We start from the raw sequence: 7202 nt of genomic DNA, 5'->3' as shown, positions 1-7202 counted from the left end.
CCTTCATATGCTCTTATCTGGACAAAATGACAAGGCGGAAAAATTCACCACAAAAAAAAAGAACAAGAGGCAGTACCAAAGGCTAAGGACCTAATCAATACAGACATTGGTAATATGTCAGATCTAGAGTTCAGAATGACGATTCTCAAGGTTCTAGCTGGGCTCGAAAAAGGCATGGAAGATATTAGAGAAACCCTCTCGGGAGATATAAAAGCCCTTTCTGGAGAAATAAAAGAACTAAAATCTAATCAAGTTGAAATAAAAAAAGCTATTAATGAGGTGCAATAAAAAATGGAGGCTCTCACTGCTAGGATAAATGAGGCAGAAGAAAGAATTAGCGATATAGAAGACCAAATGACAGAGAATAAAGAAGCTGAACAAAAGAGGGACAAACAACTACTGGACCACGAGGGCAGAATTTGAGAGATAAGTGACACCATAAGACGAAACAACATTAGAATAATTGGGATTCCAGAAGAAGAAGAAAGAGAGAGGGGAGCAGAAGGTATATTGGAGAGAATTATTGGAGAGAATTTCCCCAATATGGCAAAGGGAACAAGCATCGAAATCCAGGAGGTTCAGAGAACCCCACTCAAAATCAATAAGAATAGGTCCACACCCCGTCACCTAATAGTAAAATTTACAAGTCTTAGTGACAAAGAGAAAATCCTGAAAGCAGCCCGGGAGAAGAAGTCTGTAACATACAATGGTAAAAATACTAGATTGGCAGCAGACTTATCCACAGAGACCTGGCAGGCCAGAAAGAGCTGGCATGATATATTCAGAGTACTAAACGAGAAAAACATGCAGCCAAGAATACTATATCCAGCTAGGCTATCATTGAAAATAGAAGGAGAGATTAAAAGCTTCCAGGACAAACAAAAACTGAAAGAATTTGCAAACACCAAACCAGCTCTACAGGAAATATTGAAAGGGGTCCTCTAAGCAAAGAGAGAGCCTAAAAGTAGTAGATCAGAAAGGAACAGAAACAATATACAATAACGGTCACCTTACAGGCAATACAATGGCACTAAATTCATATCTCTCAATACTTACCCTGAATGTTAATGGGCTAAATGCCCCAATCAAAAGACACAGGGTATCAGAATGGATAAAAAAACAAAACCCATCTATATGTTGCCTACAAAAAACTCATTTTAAACCCGAAGACACTTTCAGATTTAAAGTGAGGGGGTGGAAAAGAATTTACCATGCTAATGGACATCAGAAGAAAGCAGGAGTGGCAATCCTTATATCAGATCACTTAGATTTTAAACCAAAGACTATAATAAGAGATGAAGATGGACACTATATCATACTCAAAGGATCTGTCCAACAAGAAGATCTAACAATTTTAAATATCTATGCCCCTAACATGGGAGCAGCCAACTATATAAACCAATTAATAACAAAATCAAAGAAACACATCGACAATCATACAATAATAGTAGGGGACTTTAACACTCCCCTCACTGAAATGGACAGATCATCCAAGCAAAAGATCAACAAGGAAATAAAGGCCTTAAATGACACACTGGACCAGATGGACATCACAGATATATTCAGAACATCTCATCCCAAAGCAACAGAATACACATTCTTCTCTAGTGCACATGGAACATTCTCCAGAATAGATCACATCCTTGGTTCTAAATCAGGTCTTAACTGTTATCAAAAAATTGGGATCATTCCCTGCATATTTTCAGACCACAATGCTCTGAAGCTAGAACTCAATCGCAAGAGGAAATTTGGAAAGAACCCAAATACATGGAGACTAAACAGCATCCTTCTAAAGAATGAATGGGTCAACCAGGAAATTAAAGAAGAATTGAAAAAATTCATGGAAACAAATGATAATGAAAATACAACAGTTCAAAATCTGTGGGACACAACAAAGGCAGTCCTGAGAGGAAAATATATAGTGGTACAAGCCTTTCTCAAGAAACAAGAAAGGTCTCAGGTACACAACCTAACCCTACACCTAAAGGAGCTGGAGAAAGAACAAGAAAGAAACCCTAAACCCAGCAGGAGAAGAGAAATCATAAAGATCAGAGCAGAAATCAATGAAATAGAAACCAAAAAAACAATAGAACAAATCAACGAAACTAGGAGCTGGTTCTTTGAAAGAATTAATAAGATTGATAAGCCCCTGGCCAGACTTATCAAAAAGAAAAGAGAAAGGACCCAAATCAATAAAATCATGAATGAAAGAGGAGAGATCACAACTAACACCCAAGAAATACAGACAATTATAAGAACATATTATGAGCAACTCTATGCCAACAAATTTGACAATCTGGAAGAAATGGATGCATTCCTAGAGACATATAAACTACCACAACTGAACCAGGAAGAAATAGAAAGCCTGAACAGACCCATAACCAGTAAGGAGATTGAAACAGTCATCAAAAATCTCCAAACGAACAAAAGCCCAGGGCCAGATGGCTTCCCGGGGGAATTCTACCAAACATTTAAAGAAGAACTAATTCCTATTCTCCTGAGACTGTTCCAAAAAATAGAAATGGAAGGAAAACTTCCAAACTCATTTTATGAGGCCAGCCTCACCTTGATCCCCAAACCAGACAAGGATCCCATCAAAAAAGAGAACTACAGACCAATATCCTTGATGAACACAGATGCAAAAATTCTCACCAAAATACTAGCCAATAGGATTCAACAGTACATTAAAAGGATTATTCACCACGACCAAGTGGGATTTATTCCAGGGCTGCAAGGTTGGTTCAACATCTGCAAATCAATCAATGTGATACAACACATTAATAAAAGAAAAAACAGGAACCATATGATACTCTCCATAGATGCTGAAAAAGCATTTGACAAAGTACAGCATCCCTTCCTGATCAAAACTCTTCAAAGTGTAGGGATAGAGGGCACATACCTCAATATTATCAAAGCCATCTATGAAAAACCCATCGCAAATATCATTCTCAATGGAGAAAAACTGAAAGCTTTTCCGCTAAGGTCAGGAACACGGCAGGGATGTCCGTTATCACCACTGCTATTCAACATAGTACTAGAAGTCCTAGCCTCAGCAATCAGACAACAAAAAGAAATTAAAGGCATCCAAATCGGCAAAGAAGAAGTCAAACTATCACTCTTCGCAGATGATATGATACTATATGTGGAAAACCCAAAAGACTCCACTCCAAAACTGCTAGAACTTGTACAGGAATTCAGTAACGTGTCAGGATATAAAATCAATGCACAGAAATCAGTCGCATTTCTCTACACCAACAATAAGACAGAAGAAAGAGAAATTAAGGAGTCCATCCCATTTACAATTGCACCCAAAACTATAAGATACCTAGGAATAAACCTAACCAAAGAGACTAAGAATCTATACACAGAAAACTATAAAGTACTCATGAAAGAAATTGAGGAAGACACAAAGAAATGGAAAAATGTTCCATGCTCCTGGATTGGAAGAATAAATATTGTGAAAATGTCTATGCTACCTAAAGCAATCTACACATTTAATGCAATTCCTATCAAAGTACCATCCATTTTTTTCAAAGAAATGGAACAAATAATCCTAAAATTTATATGGAACCAGAAAAGACCTCGAATAGCCAAAGGAATATTGAAAAAGAAAGCCAGAGTTGGTGGCATCACAATTCCGGACTTCAAGCTCTATTACAAAGCTGTCATCATCAAGACAGTATGGTACTGGCACAAAAACAGACACATAGATCAATGGAACAGAATAGAGAGCCCAGAAATAGACCCTCAACTCTATGGTCAACTAATCTTTGACAAAGCAGGAAAGAATGTCCAATGGAAAAAAGACAGCCTCTTCAATAAATGGTGTTGGGAAAATTGGACAGCCACATGCAGAAAAATGAAATTGGATCATTTCCTTACACCACACACGAAAATAGACTCAAAATGGATGAAGGACCTCAATGTGAGAAAGGAATCCATCAACATCCTTGAGGAGAACACAGGCAGCAACCTCTTTGACCTCAGCCGCAGCAACATCTTCCTAGGAACATCGCCAAAGGCAAGGGAAGCAAGGGCAAAAATGAACTATTGGGATTTTATCAAGATCAAAAGCTTTTGCACAGCAAAGGAAACAGTTCACAAAACCAAAAGACAACTGACAGAATGGGAGAAGATATTTGCAAACGACATATCAGATAAAGGGCTAGTGTCCAAAATCTATAAAGAACTTAGCAAACTCAACACCCAAAGAACAAATAATCCAATCAAGAAATGGGCAGAAGATATGAACAGACATTTCTGCAAAGAAGACATCCAGATGGCCAACAGACACATGAAAAAGTGCTCCATATCACTCGGCATCAGGGAAATACAAATCAAAACCACAATGAGATACCACCTCACACCAGTCAGAATGGCTAAAATTAACAAGTCCGGAAATGACAGATGCTGGCGAGGATGCGGAGAAAGGGGAACCCTCCTACACTGTTGGTGGGAATGCAAGCTGGTGCAACCACTCTGGAAAACAGCATGGAGGTTCCTCAAAATGTTGAAAATAGAACTACCCTATGACCCAGCAATTGCACTGCTGGGTATTTACCCTAAAGATACAAACATAGTGATCCGAAGGGGCTCGTGCACCCGAATGTTTATAGCAGCCATGTCTACAATAGCCAAACTATGGAAAGAACCTAGATGTCCATCAACAGACGAATGGATAAAGAAGATGTGGTATATATATACAATGGAATACTATGCAGCCATCAAAAGAAATGAAATCTTGCCATTTGCGACAACGTGGATGGAACTAGAGGGTATCATGCTTAGCGAAATAAGTCAATCGGAGAAAGACAACTATCATATGATCTCCCTGATATGAGGGAGAGGAGATGCAACATGGGGGGTTAATGTGGTAGGAGAAGAGTAAATGAAACAAGTTGGGATTGGGAGGGAGACAAACCATAAGTGACTCTTAATCTCACAAAACAAACTGAGGGTTGCTGGGCAGAGGGGGGTTGGGGGGGGTTATGGACATTGGGTAGGGTATGTGCTATGGTGAGTGCTGTGAAGTGTGTAAACGTGGAGATTCAGAGACCTGTACCCCTGGGGAAAAAATATATATATATATATGTTTATAAAAAATAAAATTATAAAAAAAAATAACAAATTCTATTAGTAAAAACTTAAAAAAAATACCCATTAAGCAGAGAGTAAGGAGAAGAGGAGTGTGGATGTTTCATGAGAATGGAACGCTAAAGGTTGCTGGGGGCAGTGGGGTAGGGAAGAGGGTGGTTGGGTTATGGACATTGGGGAGGGTATGTGCTATGGTGAGTGCTATGAAGTGTGTCAACCTGGTGATTCACAGACCTGTACCCCTGGGGCTAATAATATATTATATGTTAATGAAAAAATAAAAATTATAAAAAAAGAATGGAATGGATTACAGCTTTGATTATTTTAAGAATAAGCCTTATGGAGATGAGAGACATAGTATTAGTGGAGTTCAAATCTTTGTCATCCTATGATGAACAGAGGTTCTTTCCTGACCTGTACTGGACACATAACATGAGCAAAACATTCTGTTGTGTAATGATCTTGAAATCTATAGATGGCTTTCTATGACAGTGTCACGGATCCATCCTGCCTGACACAGATAACTTATGAGAAGCAAACAAAAAAGCTAATATTTAGATAATCTTGGAGAGTGGAATCCTTACACAAAACAAAACTCGGAGAAACTCTAAAGGAAGAGAACGAATTTCAATACATAAAAATTAGAGTCTCTATAGAAAAAACACTCTGAAAAATATAGAGGGTACACAACACCTTCATAACAAAAATCCTGATATAGGCAAAGAATAGATACCCACAATATATGAAGATTTCCTATAGACCAGTAACAAAATAGAACAACTCTAGAAACATGGACAAGGGATATGGAAAGGTTATTCACCTAGAAGATCTGTATTTAATTATAGAGAATAATGTTCACTACACACACACACACACACACACACACACACACACACACACACACATCCCCCAAACCAGTTTTGGTATTATGCTGTCTTTCCATAATGCAACGTAACATAATGTAATGTTTCCATAATGTAGTGTAATGTATATGGGTTTGGAGAGGTGTTGTTTCCAAGTTTTTGACCCATGAAATTGATCTTTGGTCCTCATGAAGGGTTGTACTAAAGACACAATGAGGAGAAATGAGGAAGACGCATCTAAGTAACAAGCTCCAGGTTTGTTGCTTTTCCACCTCAAGAGGATCTGCCCAGATAACTTATTAAGGATAACAATTTTTTTTTTAATTTATCTCCTTACCTCTGTTGCCAGGTCTTTCTGCCACTTTTGAGATGGCTAACTAATAATAACACTTTTTGAAAGCATTATCGTCACACAATAGAATAGCAGTTATATTCATGCTGGTGAAATGTGTTAATATTTTCTGTTTAAAAACGCGGTGCTATTTTGCCCCTCGGATAAGGCAGCTGAAGTTTCTTTAAAAGCTCAGCTAAATACACACCATCCTGTGAAATATCACTTCTGCTATACAGTAGACGTTTGGAACCTCAGGGACGGTTACGCAGCTAAGGTCTGAGAAGAGGCTGCCATCTTAATGATTCTGTGACTGTTTCTGAGCTCAATGGAGTTATTATGCCAAGCAGTATGCCTGTGTCACTTTGATCTCCTAGTGGGTAATTCTGGCAGCATGAAAGCAACTCAGTATACAGTCTCAAGAGTACCAGTTCTGGAGATAGACTGCTCGGGTTTGCATCCTGTGTTCACCAGTTTTGTGCTGGAAGGCCACAGACAAGCTACTCCATCTCTCTGAGCCCAGTTTCATCATCGGAAAAAAACTGTGCACTCCCCATAGGCTTGTTGTAAAGACTACACAGAACAGTATACGGGAAGCACCTGAGAAAAAAGCAGAAGCAGAGCAACACTGACCACTAATTCCTTTATACTGATGGTGCACAAGCAGCAGCCCTGAAAGATGCCGAATCCTGATGGACCTGAGAAGGTGTATAATGGATGTTATGGGGGTGGTTGGATGAGATCCATACGAATTGTTGAGAACAGTGCCTGGCACACAAGACTTGGTTAATAACCTTAGGTGTCGGGGCACCTAGGTGGCTCAGTGGATTAAAGCCTCTGCCTTCAGCTCAGGTCATGATCTCAGGGTCCTGAAATCAAGCCCCACATCGGGCTCCCTGCTCAGCAGGAAGCCT

The sequence above is a fragment of the Lontra canadensis genome, unplaced genomic scaffold (genome assembly GCF_010015895.1).
Source record: "Lontra canadensis isolate GAN:19392208 unplaced genomic scaffold, GSC_riverotter_1.0 scaffold43, whole genome shotgun sequence".
Taxonomy (NCBI): domain Eukaryota; kingdom Metazoa; phylum Chordata; class Mammalia; order Carnivora; family Mustelidae; genus Lontra; species Lontra canadensis.
This window is presented reverse-complemented; position numbering follows the sequence as displayed.